Here is a 21,921-nt window from a genome sequence, read left to right on the forward strand (position 1 = left end):
TCGATTTATTTTCGTCAGATTTCGATAATTTTCGTGGATAGAGATATTAGAGATTAAGATAGAGTTCCTTATTAAGTATGTCTGTATAATAATGAGCGCAATTTCATCGTAATATGACTTGAAAAATCGACTGAGTTACGAAAACGTATAGTATTTTCGACACCTAAGATTTTTTTTATTTCACTAATCGAGATTTCTTATTTATTGTACACCCAGAATGAAGAAGAGGCAAAAATTAATCGACAACAAAATTAAATGTATAAAAGTTTTAAAAAAATCCTAAATGTAACCATGAAACTGTCCGCCAGTGTACAGTCGGCAATTTGAACGCCGAACTGTAAGGGTGTTGTCTTCACATACTTGCTGGGTAATTGTTGGTAACCCTAGGTCAGTAGGGTTGTCAACTAATAACACACTGGGTTTGTTTAATAATAAGGACAATGCTCTGATTATAAATACTCATACGCTTTATAATCAAAATCAATAAAGATAAATAAAAAAAATTGTTTGGCTAGGTTTTTTGTGACTTAATTACTTCAATATTTTACAAAATGATCAATTGAAAAAAAAAACTGTTTCATACAATTTGGCTGGCCAGTTGTTTTCTATGAAAGAACAAATTTTTTTCTCAATTTTGCGGTTACCTATCTTTATCTTATCTTATCTTAGTATTTCTGGAGCAAAGATCCCGATGGGTCTAAGTGTGGGTTGGTCCCGTAGTCAAGTTTTTATTCGTGATTTAGAGTTTTGTCCCATAGTAAAAATTTAATCAATATTACATAATATATTCACCTCACAAAATTTTACTTAGGGTTAAAAAATACTTCGTATACCTAAATAAGGGTAAATTAACAACTTCTTACAACTAATAGGAACATATTTATAATTAGGTATATATAACCTACAGAAACGTGTCTTAACTGATTTTTTTTCCATTGCACTACACTCTACAGGATGACATTAATTTACCTACAAACAGTACAAACCTATATTCTATATAACATAACCAGTTTATTTTCAAGTTACACCAGTAATACCTCACACTGTTTGTAACATTAGTTTTTAATGTTGTAATTAATAAAAACAACGACATCCGTCGGTACAAAAAATAAACATATAAATATGGTTGTCCGTCAATTTGTTACGTTAAAAAAAAAGCATAATGTTACACCTTTATTACTGCCTGACTTATGAATGAATCTCACGGTGGGCGCTGTTACACCGAAGATAAATTGGTCCGAGAGGCTGACTGGACATTAGTTAATATTAGGCAAACTGAAAATTTATCTCATAGAGTCTGTGCGGAAAGAGAAGAGTCGTGAAATGTATGGGGTCCAATACATTCCACGACTCTTCACTTTCCGAACAGACTCTACTTCTTCTATCATACCCTATAGTCCGACAAGAAATTATTTAGTATGGATTTTTAGTTCCATTTGATTTCATTTCAACTATTTTATGTCGCACTATATAACTCAGGCCTAGTAGCACGGTAGCATTTTTATCGTTTATCACCATGCCTGTCACGTTCTAACAAGTATGTAAGTGCGAAAGTGACGGGCATAGTGATAGTCGATAAAAATGGAACCGTGCTGAGCCCGCAGAACTGCAGACCTAGCTGAGGGGTACAAAATTTAGAATATGCATTTGGTATGCACTACGTAATTTATAGGTACATCTCGTTTGCACTAATATGTCAGTACGAGCGAGATGAATAGAAAGTAAGTTACGTCCACGTTTAATATCAGTGCCAAACTGGTGGTAGCCACACTGGTAGTCGAGCGCACATAAGATGTAATTATTTTTGAAAAGATGTGTCCCGCCGAGTTTGTTGCCGGTCCCATAATGGGATACCCTCCTCCAATTGAGGGGGGATTTAAATCTTCTCGGGGCAGAGGTGTAGGGTTGGAGCCGGTCTACCTAGCTTTATTTGACGTTCATAAGCGCATTGTAATTATGCCTACTTGAATAAACTATCTTTTATCTTATCTTATCTTATCAATCCTGAGTACCGCTGACTTAACGTTCGGTGTGAGAGGCAGCCCGGTCCGCCTGCTTCCTCTCCATTCACAATTTCGTTCTCGTATCGACATCCAACCGGTTTTTAAGAGTCGTGGTACAAACCATAAGAACTGGCAATAAATTTCTATATTGCTTTATTATTGCTAATAACACATTTTAGTGAGTTTAACAACATAAAGTAGAAGATAAGAAAAGAAAATGTAAACATAATTTTCAGTTAAGTTTTATAAGTAGGTAATGTCAAATAGTCTATCGAGTGCCCCAAGGGAGTGTATTGAGGCCACCATTGTTTATAAATTAGGTAAATACATATAAACTTCCTAACATGTACTTAGATATCCAACGATTTTTTTTTTTTTTTTGACGATTTTATTCGTCGGTGATATCTTCTTCATCTTTTGATTTTTCAATAAGATCATTTCATGTACATTTTATGTGGAACAGACGTCAATTATAGGATCACGGAAGTTTTTATGGCTACATTTGTTTTTAAAATACATTAAATGGCCTTCCTAAACACGTAAAATATTCAACGACCGAACGTTGGTGATAGCACGGAAATTGTTATTAAGACTAATCAATGGAATACCCAAAGGGAGTGTTTTGGGCCCTCTTTTGTTTAAGTTTATTTATCAAGACAACTATAACAAGACGCCAAATAGTATATGGGGTCCCCCAAGGGAGTGTTCTAGGGCCTCTTTCGTTTTCAATATACATATATGTCTCAAGAGTCACGCGAACCTTATGTCTTCTCAAGTTCAGTTCTCCAGCATACACGCTCCGTCCCGTGGCTCGGTCCGGTCTCGTAGACCGGTTCCGCTGTAATAAAACCGAGACCACTTCCGCGCAGATAGCCCGCTGCATAATAAATATACTGGCTTAAGCCACTTTGTTGATCGATTTGAGGTTTAAGCACGACGACCTATCTAAAAAACATTCAAAACGGGTCACTATTCATGGATATTACTCTGTGCGGAAAGAGAAGAGTCGTAGAATGTATTAGGTCCCTGACATATCACGACTCTTCCCTTTCCGCACGGACTCTATTATATACTTGCATCAATTTGTGTAAGTTACCTGCACCAAAGAAGGTGCATCGTTATTTTTATTTTTTATTATTTTTCTTATGTTTAATACGAACTTGCAGTTTTGTCTATGGTACAAGCGGACTTACACGCAAAATTTGAATTCATTCACACTTATTTTAAAAGTATGAAATTTTGAAAATAGACGAGCTTACCGGGTCTTATTTAGGGCAGATATACCTACCGTACCATCGCCCACACTATCAACGGACAGTTCGTAAACCTTATTACAAAAGGCATAAGGCCCACCGATGGACAGTTAAGAATATCTATTGCAGTTTGTACCATGATTTTTTTATCTTGTCTTTGATATCTTTTTAGGGTTCCGTAGCCAAATGGCAAAAAACGGAACCCTTATAGATTCGTCATGTCTGTCTGTCTGTCCGTCTGTCTGTCCGTCCGTATGTCACAGCCACTTTTCTCCGAAACTATAAGAACTATACTGTTGAAACTTGGTAAGTAGATGTATTCTGTGAACCGCATTAAGATTTTCACACAAAAATAGAAAAAAAAACAATAAATTTTTGGGGTTCCCCATACTTCGAACTGAAACTCAAATTTTTTTTTCATCAAACCCATACGTGTGGGGTATCTATGGATAGGTCTTCAAAAATGATATTGAGGTTTCTAATATCATTTTTTTCTAAACTGAACAGTTTGCGCGAGAGACACTTCCAAAGTGGTAAAATGTGTGTCCCCCCCCCCGTAACTTCTAAAATAAGAGAATGATAAAACTAAAAAAAATATATGATGTACATTACCATGTAAACTTCCACCGAAAATTGGTTTGAACGAGATCTAGTAAGTAGTTTTTTTTAATACGTCATAAATCGCCTAAATACGGAACCCTTCATGGGCGAGTCCGACTCGCACTTGGCCGCTTTTTTATTCTTATCATGAGTATTAACTATCGCGGTAACCGAAGACAAATATTTCTTTTGAAAACTAAAAGACACCAATATTAAGTATTGTCTTTGATCCCCAAGTTTACCCGTAAATACGTAAATATAATAACCCTTTTAATCGGAAAACTAATCAAATGAAACCAGGGATGCATGGAGGGATGAGAAGAAACGCTTTAATCCCTTTAAATATGTGGGTGACCGAGCAAGCTCGTCGGACCGTTGCAATTCGATATGTATATATATGTCGGCGCCCAAACGTAAAATCAGACAGATCGTAAAGTTTCTGTGTAATGTTTTGACGGTAGTCACATTAAAGTCATTAAACCAATATTATAGATAGGTAAAGTGGGTCGTAAGATTGCTTCAGATCGAAGATCATATACTACTGTTCAGAAATAGAAGCCCCGCCTAGCGGGGCTCCGTCGACTTAGGGAACTAGAAAAGGATTTCCACGATTCACGATATGCCTAGGAATTTTATGATCTGCCTGATTTTAAGATCGGCCGCCGGCCTCACTTAAAAGAGACCTCACGAGTATTTTTATACCGTGAACGAACCTAAGAAAAATTTCAAGGGAGTCCCCTATGCCAACAAACTGTCCTGCAGTACTTGTTAGAACGCGACAGGCACATGGTGACAACCGAAAAAAATGCGACCGTGCTACCGCCGCAGAAGAAAAAAAGTTTCCTTTTTAAGAAAAATGCTAATCTACTTAATATATTGTTTTAGAATTTGTGTGTAGAAAGTGACGCTGTTATACCTATACCTACAACTACACATACAGCTCCGCGGTCGGGATCCTTGCGGTCGCCATATATCGAGGCAAAGAGGCCACTGCTCGTATAGGTGTTTTGTTACGATCCTATTATAGTTGCAGAGCTAGGTTTGGAAAAATGACACAGTTTATAGAGCAAATAAATAATATTATTTGCGTGAATTATAACGAATGAGGGGGTGCTAAGAAGAGTGAATGTAAGGAGAGCTATCCTGAACACTATTGCAAGTAGACGCGGAAAAAATATTGGATACTTAATACGACACGACCACTTCTTTAAAACTATCCTGGAGGGGCGGATAGGACGCAAGTGGGGTAGAGAAAAACCCAGACGCAGCTTTTTAGAACAAGTAAAAGAAAAAGTGGGGGTCGTGTCGTATCAAAAAGTCAAAGATCTGGCGCAAGATAGAGAATGCTGGAAGATACTCCACCGACATGAGAATAACTCTTAAATTTGAAGTATAAATATTTTAGGTTGTGAGTTCATACATTTAGTCGAGCGCAATGTATGTTTTAATAATGGCCTTTATTTGCTCACAGCGCCGCGCGCCCTTTTGTGTCCAGGTCAGTCCTTCTAAATACTATTTTTGGTGCCTAAATGGCTAATATAAGTGAATTCTGTACATGTTTTGCCAATAAATCATGGGCGTGCCGTTTATTTATGATGGAACCTCCATATTCTTTCTTGCAAGAGTAGCTTGGCCTGAATTTAACAAAGAAGTTATAAAACATCACTATATAGTATAAAACAAAGTCGCTTCCCGCTGTCTGTCTCTCCCTATGTATACTTAGATCTTTAAAACTACGCAACGGATTTTGATGCGGTTTTTTTAGATAGAGTGATTCAAGAGAAAGGTTTATGTATAATTTGTTAACCCGTGCGAAGCCGGGGCGGGTCGCTAGTATACATTAAGTTGAAAAGCCTTTGTTGCCAGATTGGATTGTTTGATATCTCATTCAAATATACAACCCTAACACCCAGTCTCGAACTCCTTAACTTGTAATCCTTTTTCAGGTCTAACTCTCGGACTATAACAGTCTCATTACGTTGTTCATGGCTATTACGGAGCTAATATTTCGAGAATATAGTCGGTTAGCTTAATACTCACTGTTTTATAAGTTATTTAGTTAGAAACGGGTTAACGAGAAAATAAACTCTCATTAGTAGTGTTCCTGCTAATAAAACATACTTTATTAAGTTTATTATGTCTGCAATCACCATTTTTAGGGATCCGTAGTCATCTATTTTCGCCAAGTCCGTCTGTTCGTTCGCGACTTAGCTTGAAAGCTCCAATCCGCTCCAATCTGATCATCTTGAATGTCAAAATGTGTTAAGATGGTCACACTAAACAAATTTCCCCATACCATACCCATACCTTTAGTTTTGTGGGAAGAAGATATTATACTACGGAGGTAAACAAGTGTACGGGCGGATATGTAAGTGGCAGCCGTAATCTATGAACGCCTGCATGATGTGATTCTATCATCCTTTGCTACGCATCCTCGCACATCTCTGGTGGAAACGCAGCTTAATGCCTGCAGCGTTACCTCGCTGATATCAGGCGTGGCTACAAGTACATGCGGCCCACACCAATTTTGGTGTCTAGCCCTAGTAGTTGCCGCGCACCGCTACGGAACGGACGCCTGGCGGCCTAGCCAAGGTGACAATCGCTATCGCTTTGCCATCGAATCGCTTTGTGTGTCTCTATCACTCTTCCATATTAGTGTGATAGTTACAGTTGCGTTTCGTTCGCTACGGAGCGTTAGCGATTGGCATCTTGTCTACGGGGCCTGCTCTGCTCGCGCTTGCGCCACCTAGCGGTCATATCTGTCGTATTAGACGCGTTTTGTTAGAGAGTGAACCTTCTGTAGTACTATTATTGATTCTGAGCAGATATATCAATCCAACTTATATAATGACATAAGAAAGTCCAGCAATTACTGTAATTGCCAGCGGACGTGGTGGGCGGAGGTCAAGTGCCAACTTGATTCAAGCTCGGTTTAAAGATCTGCGCAACACGAGTGTACAAATACTACCCACATAATGTTAAATAAGTATTTTGTAAAAAAACCGGACAAGTGCGAGTCGGACTCGCCCGCCGAGGGTTCCGTGCTTTTTAGTATTTGTTGTTATAGCGGCAACAGAAATACATCATCTGTGAAAATTTCAACTGTCTAGCTATCACGGTTCATGAGATACAGCCTGGTGACAAACAGACGGACAGCGGAGTCTTAATAATAGGGTCCCGTTTTTACCGTTTGGGCACGGAACCCTAAAAACTGTTAGAGCAAAATTAGCCAGTGCGGAGCAAAATAATCAAATATTACGGTGCCTAATTACTAAATATAGATCGCTAAAATAAAGCCGAAGCTTTACATGGCCATACGACTACTTCATTCACAAGTCGCCAAAACTGGTTTTAAATTTTCACTTGCGACGTCATGCGTGGGAGGCGGCCGTTATTCCCATTCGTTTAAAGTTCATTCATAAAATCATCGACGAATGAGGCAAAGATTGTATTAAAAATAGAATAGACAAGTTATACAACAAATTATACTGATGATTTTGTCTGTCATTTCCATCACAATAAAGTTTACATTACACAACAGCCTTTCTCCTGTCTCTAAAGAAATCATAATCATCCGGCGACAGTCCCTTTAGCTTGGTATAATCAAACTCCACCTTACTCTTCCAATGTGTCTTCCTCACATGTCCTCTAGCGTTATTCATAACATTGTATGGAACTTGAGGTCGCAAAGCGGACACTGTATAGTCGGCTCCATTATGCTTCCGCATTATATGTCGATCATTATTTTTATTAGGAAACGAAGAGAAGGCAGATTCGAGCTTACAAATTGATGTCACTTTGACATCTCGTTAGTCGCTATTTGTAAATATTAAGGTGACCTTCGGAATCAGACTGCACCGCCAGTATTACTGCTGCAGTATGCAGCGCGACATGACTACCACAAATGTCAAAATTCTCGGCAGCAAAATCGATTTTGACATTTGCGGCAGTAATATGGCGCTGCGATAGTTACTGCTGAAACTTCCTGGCCACGTAGACACCATGCCAATCGCTAACGCTCCGTAGCGAACGAAACGCAACTGTCACAATAATATAGAAGAGCGATAGAGAGACACAAAGCGATTCGATGGTGAAGCGCAAGCGATTGTCACCTTGGCTAGGCCGCCTGCCTCGCACAGCTAAACTGTGGAATGAACTGTCGCCCGCATCGAATCGCTTTGAGTCTCTCTAGCACTCGTCTAAGTATATTAGTGTGACAGTGACAGTTGCGTTTCGATCGCTACGGATCGTAAGCGATTGGCATGTTGGCTACACGGCCTGTATAGATAAATTCCAAATTGTGAACCGGTCTCCTGATCTAACAAAAAAGATGCCGCATCTATTCCTCTTATATATCTAAGCTTAAATTATAAAAACAATAATCAACTAATCCTAATTCCAAGACACTGCAGACACATAAGGATGGTTTTGTCATAATATTGCTAAAATAGCTACGGACGATACTTATGTGTATAATTTATGCAAATTTTAGATAAGGTTTAACGAACCTGTAGTTTTATTGTCTAGATTAAAACATTAGACACCAGGTGGTCGTGAGAAACTATATATAGCCTTTGTATTTTGTAGGCAGATTTTGATAGAATATATACCTACAGTTCTATTAACTTAACCCAACGCCACTTGCATCATTCACTAACCCGGGGTTAACCGGTTAAACCATTATAACTTCTCTTGCGTTAGATTAGGTTTGTTTTATGACAATCCTGAAAAGTGACGCGTTTCTGAACCAACTGAATTATGACTAACGAATATGCGGGCAAACAATACATTATACACTGATTTAAACTTCCACGATTTTTACACATTATTAAATTGTCTTCTCCGAGAACACGTGGACAACGCCGTCCTCGAAACGTCGGAGGTAAATCTTAAAACTTAGGTACGCGATTTATTCCCGTTGTGCAATTTAATAAACAATACATTATTACCACTTATTACGCCGTTTTGTCGCGTAAATTGTGTTTAGTTTTTAAGTTTATATAATGCATATATATATATATATATATATATATATATATATACCTATTTTAGTCTGTAAGGTATTTGTAATATAGGCCTTGTTGCTTGATTAAATTTCTAAACAAAAATTAAATAAATTATGACCATACATCTGGGTTTTCGGTGCGGGAATGTTTTACACTAGCCAAATAACAGGTAAAAACTGTAAGAAACGATGCTAATTTAACATTTCTAAGCACATTTGAAGGGGGCACGGAAAGAACATGTCTAGTCACTTCAGTAACATTTTGAGTAATCGCGGTTTTAAAATTGGGAACAATGTCAAAACGTATGGTAATTCCGTGACCAGGTATTATTTAACTAAAAATAAAGTTGTGTTACATTTATTATACAGTGGTAGCAAAAGATATAACTAATAGTTCATTAAGAGCTCTTCATTTTGAGATAAAAATCTCATTTTCCGAAAAAAGTGAGACTAGACATGTTCTTTCCGTGTACCCTTCATTTGGACCTTACTACCTACGTTTAATTCATAGTTTGGTAATTATTTTACAATAAACAAAGTTATAAATACACGAAATCATTCCCGCACCGAAAACCCCGATGTATGATTATGACTTAAAACAAGGGAAACAATATAGAGACGGGTTTCTGCTCACAGAACATATTAAAGAGGTTAGAACGGCTATCGCGCGCAGTCAGTATCGGAACCGGTGTCGCCGCTCGTTCCTCTCCACATTTCCACATTTCTCGCGCAACGGTAGTAAAAACTTGTGTGCCTGGTGAATGAATACGCCTCCTTTAGACAGATTTGATGTCTGGCTTCTTTATCTGAACGTTATTGTGGCGCAAAAGGCATGTTTACGTTTTTCGGTCAGCGCGGGCGAGTACTAGCATGCGAGCCTTTACTCATAACCGGCGGCGACACGTACCCAGCTCGCATCGCCATTCTACTTGTTCTGTGATTCTGCTGTTCACGCGTTTGCAAATAAATGCGATGGCATCAAACAAACAGGCAATGAGACAACATCAACAGGAATTATTCGGCGCCATTAATGCACTATTGTGACAGGCCGCGTGTTTGTGTGTCTTTCACATTCAAATACGGGTTTATTTTGGAATTCAACTGCATCTGAGTGCCTATTAACTGGAGCTCTTACTTCGAGTAATGGACCCTATGGCAGTTCTTAATATCTGGGAGACAGAGCTTTGCTCGGAAATCATATAAAAACTCAAAAAATGCGCGTTTTTCCAGAGATACCTAGCCAGATCGATTTCTCGCCCCTGAAAACCCCTATAGAGCAAATTTCGTCGAAATCTTTAGACTCCTACTCTATTTAACACATTTACTAGCGACCCGCCACGGGTTAACAAATTATACATAAACCTTCCTCTTGAATCACTCTATCTATTAAAAAAAAATCCGTTGCGTAGTTTTAAAGATCTAAGCATACCTACAGACAGACAGACAGACAGCGGGAAGCGACTTTGTTTTATACTATGTAGTGATCACGATAAGCTTACACCATAAAATTATCATTTAGCAAAAACGATGACATAGTTTACATTTTATGATTATTCTTTCCGCTGCTACATCAAAACTGGTTTAGCAAGATTCGAGATAGTCCCACGCGAAACATGAATCAATATTCATTAACCTAGGCCTACATTATAAATTCATAGTCAGATTATCAGTAAACTATTTAGTTTACTTTTTAACAAAATAATTAAGGGCAAACATATTTATGTTTGCCCATAATTATTTTAACACACGGTATTCGTAAATCGTCCGAAATATAAGTTGTTAAAATTTTCAACCCCATTTCCACCCCCCTTGGGAGTTAATAAAAAAAATGGTTTATTATTGAAGCTCTATAATATAAAAAAAAAACTGATTTCAAATATTGTAGAGCTCACCCAAAAAAACATTTTATTTTTGATATTGAACTTCCAAATGGGTAAAATGGGGTTCAAAGTATTTTTTATCACACTTGCTTGTGAATGGTGTTATTAAAGTTTCTTTCATCACACTTGATAGTGAACGCGATCTGGTCCAAAAATCCTAATTTTTGACCTAGGGCTATAATGTATTTTTTCATCACACTTGGTATCCTTTTGATTCAGAACTACTGCCGGCCTAGCCAAGATCTATATCTAATACTATCGCTTCGACAACGAAACGCTTTGTGTCTCTTTATCAGTCATATTAGTGCGACAGTGACAGTTGCATTTCGATCGCTACGGAGCGTAAGCGATTGGTATGTTGGCTATGCGGCGGTCTTACAGATCACATGTATTACCGTTGGATCTCAATTCAACAAAATAGTAATTCTAAGAAATTTTTTCAACATTAAAAAATGTGACCACCCATATTGTTTATATTAATATGATATTTTTATCACGGCCTGTCAGTTAACGATGAAACAGACATACATGTGCGTTTGTTTATTATTACAGGTTTGGGGTAGGTTTTATTATGAACACATGTGTCGTAAGGTGAGGTAGGGTCAGATCTAACGTATTTTATTAACCTGTCGGAGTTGTATGGATTTGAGAGGTCCTGGGAAACGAGGGGTTAACCGACTTTAAAAGAAGTTAGAGTCAGGCCAAGCTAACTCGGCAGTGATTTTGCAAGTGTTATTTTAAACGTGATAAACGTCATAAGTTAATAGAAGTTAGTCTGTTTCTTATTGTCCGATCCGATATCGGGTGAAGTATTATATGGGTACGACTACCAAAAGCAAAAAGTAAAAAAAAAAACCGTTATTTTTTGTACCTACTTCTATTTTACTTAAGTATCATTTTAGGTGTTTGCTGCTGTCGATGTAGAAAAAATATTAGGTCTTTTAATTCTGGGGCCTATTAAACTGTTTTTTTTACAAAACCCAACTTCGTCTTGTATATATTTCGGGGATCTCAGAAACGGCTCTAATGATTTCGATGAATTTTGCTATAGGTATGAGGGGTTTGGGGCGCGAAAAATCGATCTAGCTAGGTCTTATCTCTGGGAAAATGCGCATTTTCGAGTTTTTATAATGTTTTCCGAGCGAACCTCGGTCTCCCAGATATTTATTATAATATACCTATTGCACAAAATACTATTGGCGTAGATAAATAGCCCGTATCTTTTCCAAAACCGTTAAAATTTCAAATAAAGATCTCAATATTCCAAATTCGAAAAAACCCGTTCAAACCAGAGACACTGCATTTACCCACGTTCGTTTTAATTCTCTTTTCAATTTTAGCGAATGCGTTCAATAAATCTAAACTGGTTTTCTGTGACCATAAACGCAACTCACTTTACTCATTACTTTTACATTAAAAATAGGCTATTATGAACCTTATTTCAAAGGTACAAGATTTTTAAAGATGCACAGATAAGTTGGTAAATTAATAACGCCAAGTCTAAAATGCAGGCTATTCTCACGGAGGAAAAAGATTAAAAAGTATCAAAGACATTTAGTTGGCTGTATTTATGTTTTAAGAGTACCTACGAGTATACCTACTTTCGTTGTTGGTTTTGCTTTTTATAAAATTCGTTTTATCCTCGTATGGCCCACCATACAAAAAAACAACGGGTTGCACTCAGGGAGTGCCGGCAGAAGTGAAAACTCAATGACTAGTGCAAAATGCACTATGTATAATTGAGGTTAACGCCATCTAGCGTTAGCGTTAATTACTTGAAACCCCTAAGCACATCACTGTTAGTACTCGAGTTATATTAATACCAGTTAGAGCGAAACTCACTAGATGGCATTTAAATCAATAAAGAAAAACTCAATGACATTACATGTAACAGGTTTTCATGTAATATGTCATCTAAATCTAAATCTTAAGGTCACGTGATCGTCTTACGCTGTCTCGAGTTTAACATTTTTTCCCCACCTCAAAAAGTGCACAGCGCCGCTAAAGAAGTTTTCACTTCAAAAATTGTGATGAAATCCGTTAAACAATGAAACCAAAGAAAGACAGGTTCTAATTAGATTAAAACTGAGTTTTCATTGTAATGGACATTGGGCCTTACAAGGTTATACATATGCGGAAATGAAAAATATCCTTAATATTGTTGTGGTAGGTAATAAACACCAAAATATCGCATTTTACATGCCCCGTATTAAACCAGCAATTGATATTAACATATTGTCTGCTTATACCTACTTAAATAAACAGAAAATATGTAAATGGAACCGGGATTACCTGTCTCGCATTACTGAACGACCTCTTTACTCTCGGCTGTCAAGGTATACCTTAGCGCATCTAATATTTAAAACTATTCCATCCAGGTCTATCGATCCAAATCTAGAACAATTTTTTTTTTATTCCTAGCAGACTTCAAGAAAACTTGATAAAACCAATATTTAGTTCACAGGGGGAAAGAAAAGCTATGAAATACGTGCCTTTTTCTAGGTTGAATTATTTAAAACTTTAGTACACAAGCTATAGTTGATTAATACCGTGAAAAAGGTAATTTCACAGATATTTCAATAATCTCAATAAATATAAATACTTACCAACAAATTCAAATGAATTTTGTATAAACATTTACGCTCGATTTCACTAGATGGCGTAACGATATTCGAAAGTCTAAGCGCTATAGAAAAACTCTTTTTTCACACCACCTATTCGGAAAAGAGCTTTTTCTTCCCTGCTAGGAGGGATCAAAATGGCACTTTTCCTCCCTGCTAGGAAGGATCAAAGTAACACTTTTCTGTTCAAGCACACTATTTTTAAATTTTTTGCACATTATTTTTTTAGCTTAAATAATCTGTTTAAGCATCAGATTGTGTCAACACTAAGATTTTTTTTCCTCATAGTTGATGTGAAAAGCAGTATGTGTCACACGGTAGGTATCAAAATTATTTCGTCTTGGGGAAATATATCATTTTGATCCCTTGTAACACAAATTACTAATGTTGGCTTAACTTAAAAATATAAATGAATAAATATGTTTTAACGTATTTTTACTACTTAAATACCTATTAAGTACATTTCTAAATAAATAAATGTGCAAAGCTTCCAAAAAATATTTACAAACATGTAAACTTTTTAACAGTCAAAATGAAGATCAGATAAACAGTTATAAAGAGCAATTGTATCTCAAAACCCTCGCGTAATATTTAACTTTCATAAACTTTGTAACTAAAAATTTAATGAAAACGATAACTACAATAAAATTCTAGTTTGAACTGTAAACAGTCCGTTAATCAACACTAAACATATAAACAAATTGTTACAAACTAACATTTACCATCCCTAAAACGTTAGTCAAACAAAATCCCATCCAAACTAAAACCGGTAGCACTATAATAACTGCATAAATAACTTTGTAATCTACCCGTGCCGCGCACACGACTTACAAATCACAAACTTAGAGTTTGCAGTTGGTATTGTCGCTACTGTTAAACAAGCAAGCGTATTTACTAAGGAAAATGTTAGTTGCCTTATTTCACCACTGACTTTGGTAAGTTTGTCGCGTTCTCTTCGTAATACTTCGGGAATCTTCGGCGGCACGCGACGCTTCGGATACTATCGGGAGAGATCGGGATTGGTCGGGACAACCTGTTCTTTAAAGTTATTCCTACCGTCTTCGGCGCGCTACGCTTCCGAGAACCAATATAAATTGCGATTTTTGAGTACTAGTAGTAATTCGGGAGAGGGGTCAGCTTATACTGGACGTGTGGTAATTATAGAAACAGAGTGTTGTATGAATAAGGATGGTCCTTGACCTATGTTCGTGATTCAAATTGCACCGTTCAGCTTCTGTTTTGCTTTCATTCTGATTTCGAAGCTGGATTAGTTGTTTTTTTCGAACGAGCGAGCGAAGCGAAGCGAAGTTCTTACATTCAACTTTGAACACGCGGCTGGCTAGCGGCACGTCCCGGCATTTCGATGTTTTTAAGCTGAACTGTCAGAAGATAGTTTGATACACAATAACTTAAGTAAATTTGTTCTAAATTAAATGAAATTGGGTATAGCCTGACCAGTAATATATGATAATTGTCAAGAGGGCGCTGTTATTCTCATGTATAGGGTGACAATTCAGTGTAGTATGAAAAAATTAGTTCCAGTGAAATTCCGCAACATGGCGCACCCTCAATAGATCCTGGTTCACCTATAAACGTGTAGTTGAGGGCATTATATTTTAGTCATTAAATTATGAGCAGGCTCGATCAAGGGGTTATTGAGCTAGAAGAGCTTAGAAGGCCAAAAAGCTGTTTGTGAAGTGTCTTGCTATTCTGGTCATTTTATTTGCAATAAAGTATGGTCGAGTTTGGTATCAAATGAAAGTGCTCGGCTTACACTTTTATAATATCGTTTTTAAATTTACCATTTTGAAATAATTAGCAAGATAAAAATAAAATAAAATAAACATTAATATAGGTATTTGACATTTGACAGGAAATATTTCGGCTTACCACAGATACAGTAACAGTTAAGGGCTCCACAGACCTTGCAATAAATCTTACGCGGTTTTCGATCCTTTGACGACTGCATTCAATTGATATTTTTGGCGAATCGCGAGTTCTCAGTTCGGGGCGAACTACTAGTTTTAAACTTGAGGTGTAGAGTCTGTGCGGAAAGAGAAGAGTCGTGGAATGTATTGGGCCCCATACATTCCACGACTCTTCTCTTTCCGCACAGACTCTAAAGGAATTTGAGTAAAAAGTAGTCTGTTATAACCTGACCAGTAATATATGATAATTGTCAAGAGGGCGCTGTTATTCTCATGTATAGGGTGACAATTCAGTGTAGTATGAAAAAATTAGTTCCAGTGAAATTCCGCAACATGGCGCCCCCCCTTAATAGATCCTGGTTCACCTATAGTTTTTGAATGTTTATCAAAATTCTAGTTATTTTGGAGGGATACTTACTAGTAATTTCATTACATATTCTTCTAAATTATGTATGATTTAGCCTGGCAAGCCAATTTTTTCAGTAGGTAGGTAGGTAACAGTAGAAAAAAAACGTATCCCATTTAATGACTCATTTCAAACTATATTTAAGTAGATAACGGATTAAAAAAATTGAATTACCTATATGGTACTTACCTATATATTTTTAAAGAATTAAGCAATTTAACATAGGCATATCACTTATATTATTCATATTGTTTTAATTAAAATTATTTTGTTTTAATTAATTCGAATTTGTCTTGACCTAATTTAATTAGTTTTATATTTGTTAGTATGTTGTGTGCCCTGGTAGGGCTTCATGGACTGACATTATTTAATTATTTAACACCTTTTGATTTTATGCACTGCTGTTATACATACTAAGATATTGACATTATCTGGACTCTGGACATAATAATATTGACTCTACCATCTTATCTGTACACAATGTTAAGCAAATATTAAACGCATTTCATTTCATTTCATTTCATACATAAGTACCTACCTACTACCGAAAATGTCATTATTCAATACAAAACGCCATTACACACGCCTCACTGCCTCGACAGCCCTTAATAGCCCTTAAAATAGCACAGTTTAACTCACTCACTTCCAATAACAAACTTTTGACCACATCCAAGTATCAACCCACTTGGTATTAGCAGTTTGACCTAAATACACTGACATTTTGTACCACACATTTAACTGACCATTAGTGAATCTTATTGCGAGGACATAAGAGCTACCGATAGTCAATTAAATATGTTGATGTTCGTACAGTCAGCGTCAAAAGTAGCGAATCACACTATATGCGTCAAAGGTAATCTACGAGTAAAATTCTCTAATGGGCCGATAAAAATGTTTTTTGGGTGATTTTTTCGTTAGATGTAGATAAAATTTGGATGGTTTGAAAAGCTCATTCTGGGCGGAATAAATACGGAATCCCAAAATGGAACAAAAAAGTACCTATGTAATTTTCCGTTGATTACGAAAATAACATAATATATGTTTTCGTAAATAGTTTTTTAGGACATACGGTAAAATGGCGCTTATAATGGCACATAATTGGGAACCTATCTATGAAGCAAATTTTATAATTGTAAACTTGGCTAGGCCCCCAGGTGGGGTCAGAAAATCGTCAAATACGCGATGAATGGACGCCTTCACTCGTTGCACATAAAATAAGAAACAGTAATGCGTAGGCTACTTTCCTTGTCATGACTGTTCATGACACAAAATGAAATGCCATTCGATTTTAAATCTTACCAGTAGAAGATAGAATATTAAATGCAATAGCATTTCATTTTGAGTTGTGCGTGCATGATAAGCAACGTATGTTTGAGACATCGACAGATCGCCCACTGCCTCTGACGAAAGTTTGAACTGGTTGACAGACCTTGTCCGTGTTTGTATTGAATAGTTTTTATTTGTAAAGACATACTAAATTATACTTGCTAAGAGACGGGAAGCCAGGAAATTTGAAGGCGGCTAAAGATGGGTGGGTTTTTAACTTTTATCAGAATGACTGAAAATATACTTAAAATGAGTTAAATTTCAATATCAAAACTACAATTTTGCGTAAGACCCCTCTTAATATAGTATTTGTACCTACTACCTACAGTTTCGCAGTAATAGGTACAGTATTTGTAAAGTATTGCTAGGGAGTACCCTAGCTAGTCTCAAAGTATTTACGTATACATCTCTTGTCATAAAGTCATTAGCGTAAACACCCATTTACAGACATTTGGCATTTAATCGGACGCCTTATTGGACATTGGTCATAAAATGCTAATTTTAGGACGACAAATATTGCTGGGACATGGTACCTCATTGAGGTTAGAATTTGAGTTAAAAAGCTTCTATTCATTGAGATTGAGCTTAGATTTTTTTAATACCAAGTCGGTGGAAAACAAGCATACGTACGGCCCGCCTGATGGTAAGTGGTCACCGAAGCCTATGGGCCCCTGCAACTCCAGGGATGTTACATGCAAATTGCAGAGTCCTTAAAAAACCTGGCCCCGTAGAAAACATGCCAATCGCTCGCTACGTAGCGAACGAAACGCAACTGTCACTGTCACTTTAATATGGAAGAGTGATAGAGAGACACAAAGCGAGCGTCACCTTGGCTAGGCCGCCCGTAGGTACTCTCCTTTTTAGGGTTCCGTACCCAAAGGGTAAAAACGGGACCCTATTATGACTCCGCTGTCCGTCCGTCCGTCCGTCCGTCTGTCACCAGGCTGTATCTCACGAACAGTTGAAATTTTCACAGATGATGTATTCCTGTTGCCGCTATAACAACAAATACTAAAAACAGAATAAAATAAAGATTTAAGTGGGGCTCCCATACAACAAACGTGATTTTTGACCGAAGTTAAGCAACGTCGGGCGGGGTCAGTACTTGGATGGGTGATCGTTTTTTTGCTTGTTTTGCTCTATTTTTTGTTGATGGTGCGGAACCCTCCGTGCGCGAGTCCGACTCGCACTTGGCCGGTTTTTTGAAGAACCCCACACTGGTAGAAAACCTTGGCACCTTGGCAGGGAGCGAGATCAAAAAACAAACGCGCACTACGCTATTTGTAAAAGTCTCATAGTAAAAGTTACTCAGTACGAGTATAATCCTATAGTTATATATACACCTCGTAAAATTTAGCAAAGGGTTGAAAAAACGACACTTACTTATTCCATTGAAAATAACTTATCAAGCAACTGTAGAGTTATTTTGAAATTAGATTAGGGACAGAGACAGAAAGTAGGTTTTACCTATACATAATATACCTACGAGCTGTTATTCAATAACATATTTAACCATTCCTCAAGATTTAGTTAAACTGTCCGCTAATTATATAATAATATAGGTATTCTTTTTCAGACCTTTCAAATATGTAGGTACGTGTATTCTTTGGGTTTTCCAAAGCATGATGAACTTTGGTTGACTGGTAGAAAGAGAATGCAATAGGCATTAAGTCCGCCATTTGTACATTATTTTTACGTTTGTGCAATAAAGATTATAAAAAAGAGATCTAGCAAAAATGATACGTCTAAAAAGTTGCCTTTAATACAATTTTTTTGATTTACCTATCTAGAGTCAGACCGAGAAAAGTCTGCAGTGATTTTGATAGCCCACACAGTGCAAGTGTCATTTTAAACGTCAACACGTAAGTTCTATGAATTTATGACGTGTAAATAACACTTACACTGTGTGGGCTATCAAAATCGCTGCAGACTTTTCTCGGTCTAACTCTAAGTATCTAGTGTGTGCATATAGGTGTGTGTACATCAAAGTGTTGTTTTCTCAATAATTCCCGACCAAAACACTATATCCATCCAATTTGGAACTAAAACCACCAAACCTACATAAAATAATCCCTTTCAGCTTAAAACCATTAATTCGCGACTAAATTGCAAATTAGCTGCGGTTTGAGCATTAACCCGTTTTAAAATGAGGTACCGTAAAATGGGGTGAGTAGGGTTTGCGGGGAGAGTTGGGTTATGAATGGGGATAGAAGGGATGAAAGGGGGTGAGATGGAAATTTAAGGCTACTGATACAAAAACAATGTATCCCAATTTAAAATCGAGCTATATTAATACTCATAATTAAAAAAAATCGATCCAACAATCTTCCAAAATCACCTTTGTATGAAATCCCATCTCACCCCAATTACGAGGGACTACGGGGTGAGGTGCGATTTCCCGTCTATCGTCAAAGTTATGAAATGGAACTACCCAAAATAAAATACAAACGTCCGGAACACTTATTATATACACCATTCAGTTTGCATATGTAAAAATAAAATATTATCGAGGTTTGAATGTCAGTTTTGCCCTTATTCACCCCATTTTACGGTAACCACAGACTACACAGACACCGCATTATGTGAAAGGGTTAACGTAAAATTATAATAGTATGAGCAACGCTAACTTTTGCGCGACGGATTTTACCAAAAATATGCGTGGCTCACTCTGCGATTTCGTCGCGTCGCTACAAGTACCTACAAGTACATGCGGCCCACACCAATTTTGGTGTCTAGCCATAGTAGTTGCCGCGCTCCGCTACGGAACGGATGCCTGCTCGCGCTTGCGCCACCTAGCGGCCATATCTGTTGTGAAAGACTCGTTGTGTTAGAGAGTGAATCTTCTGTACCTAGTACTATTACTTATTCAGTGCCAACACTGGCAACCGCGTGCGTGCCCGATTCGTGCGTGCGCCCTCATTTGCTACGTCTAGTACCTAGTTGAGGTAATCTGTGCTACGGTAGCACTGCTACCTCAAAGCATTGGCCTAATTTGAAGTACCTCAACGGCCCGCCCTAGCGGATCGCAAATGAATACAAATGGTGTCTAAATGTCGTAAAACATCGGTAATATGGCCACCCATGTGGTACGTTTTGGAGTTTCGAAGATTTGGATAAACCTTAGGATACCTAATTTTGTAGAAAATTGTGTAAAATTTAAATGAAAACAATTTATTTTATGAAAAAAACAAACAGCTTATACAGTTAGATAATACAAACTACATATAAACTAATATAACTAAAACATGCTCCAAAATAGTTTCCACTAGTGAAATAAAGCAGAAATGCTTAAAAAATTCCGTACACTGACACGCTTGTTATCTGTATCGCACGCGCATAATTATTATATTGCTGTCCCGGTCGCATATTCACTTTGACCGCCGCATTATGGGCGGGACAGCAATACATATAATTACGCGCGTGTGACAGAGATAGGAACAGGCGATTCAATGTACGCAATTCTTCGTATTTATCGTCCTTACTTTTGCCATAGAGAAAAAAATACATAGAGTGCTCACTCCATACATCAGTTTTAGTATCAGAAAGACTATTAGCATCTAGCATCGAGTAGCGGAACTATCAGTACTGCTACTTGACAATAGATGTAGCACCGACCGGAAAGTCTTATGCTGTTGAGATAAGACTTTCCGGTCGGTGCTACATCTATTGTCAATTAAGTAGCAGTACTGATAGTTCCGCTACTCGATGCTAGATGTAGACACTGAAATTAATAGTCTGAACTGATGTATGGAGTGTGCAACTCTTGTCTTATTATATTTCTCTATGCTTTAGCAAAGATTGCCTTTATTAATACGTTTCGTAGTTCCAGCACCATCTTAGACAAAAGTATCCAGTTACGATTTAATAAGCGAGGAAAACTGAGACGTGTGGCGGTTAACACTAGAGTAAACGCGTTGTTACTGTCGTTATCTTCAGTCAAACCTCGGTAAGGCGAATTTTATGTGACTAGCCACGAATATCTGTTACTAGCTTTTGCCCGCGACTTCGTCTGCGTGGAGTTAGTAATTTGGGTAGCTTATTTTTACCTAATCTGTTTTTAACGATTCCTCACACAAACTACCACCCCCCTTTTCACCCCCTTAAAGGGAGATTTTTGGGATAAAAATATCCTATGTCCTTCCCCGGGACTCAAACTATCTCCATACCAAAATTCAACTAAATCGGTTCAGAGGTTATTGATTGCCCATACAAATTTCCATCCCCCTTTTCACCCCCTTAAGGGGTGAGTTCTGAGATAAAAAGTATCCTATGACCTTCCCCGGGACTCAAACTATCTTCATACCAAATTTCAACTAAATCGGTTCAGCGGTTTAAGCGTGAAGAGTTAACAGACAGACAGACATACTTTCGCATTTATAATATTAGTATGGATAACAGAGGGCTAGGCTTCGTTCGTTTGTTTGTTTGTCTCTGTCTCTCGAATTATGCAGGAGTGATAAACACATAAGTTAACGTGTTGTTACTGTCGTTATGTTGAGGGTAACAACTTTGCGGTATCAGTCAGGACACTACAGTCGAACCTCGATAATATGAATCTAATCTGAGGGAGGATAAAAATTCCACAGATTGACTAGAAAAAATTGGTTCACCTCTTACAGTATATGCCTAAAGTTGTACGCATATACCTAAAGAAAGAACGCAAAAACCGGACAAATGCGAGTCGGACTCGCCCACCGAGGGTACTTTGTAGTATTTTTTATTATAGCGGCAACATAAATACATCTTCTGTGAAAATTTCAACTGTCACGGCCGATATAGATACAGGCTGTATCTCATGAACCGTGATAGCTAGACAGTTGAAATTTTTATACAGTCTATCTGTCACCAGGCTGTATCATACAGACTGGTGACAAATAGACAGACGGACAGAGGAGTCTT

General features: G+C 37.4%; 1 long non-coding RNA gene across 1 annotated transcript in view; it reads left to right on the top strand.

Annotated features, from left to right (window-relative positions):
- Nucleotides 1-3,612: 3,612 nt before the first annotated feature.
- LOC134658884 (uncharacterized) overlaps nucleotides 3,613-21,921 on the top strand; it is a 185,953-nt gene continuing 167,644 nt past the window's right edge. Inside the window, exon 1 of the long non-coding RNA XR_010097760.1 lies at nucleotides 3,613-3,800. This is a non-coding gene — a long non-coding RNA (uncharacterized LOC134658884). The remainder of the gene's footprint in view (nucleotides 3,801-21,921) is intronic.

The sequence above is a fragment of the Cydia amplana genome, chromosome 23, assembly GCF_948474715.1.
Source record: "Cydia amplana chromosome 23, ilCydAmpl1.1, whole genome shotgun sequence".
Classification (NCBI taxonomy): Eukaryota; Metazoa; Arthropoda; class Insecta; order Lepidoptera; family Tortricidae; genus Cydia; species Cydia amplana.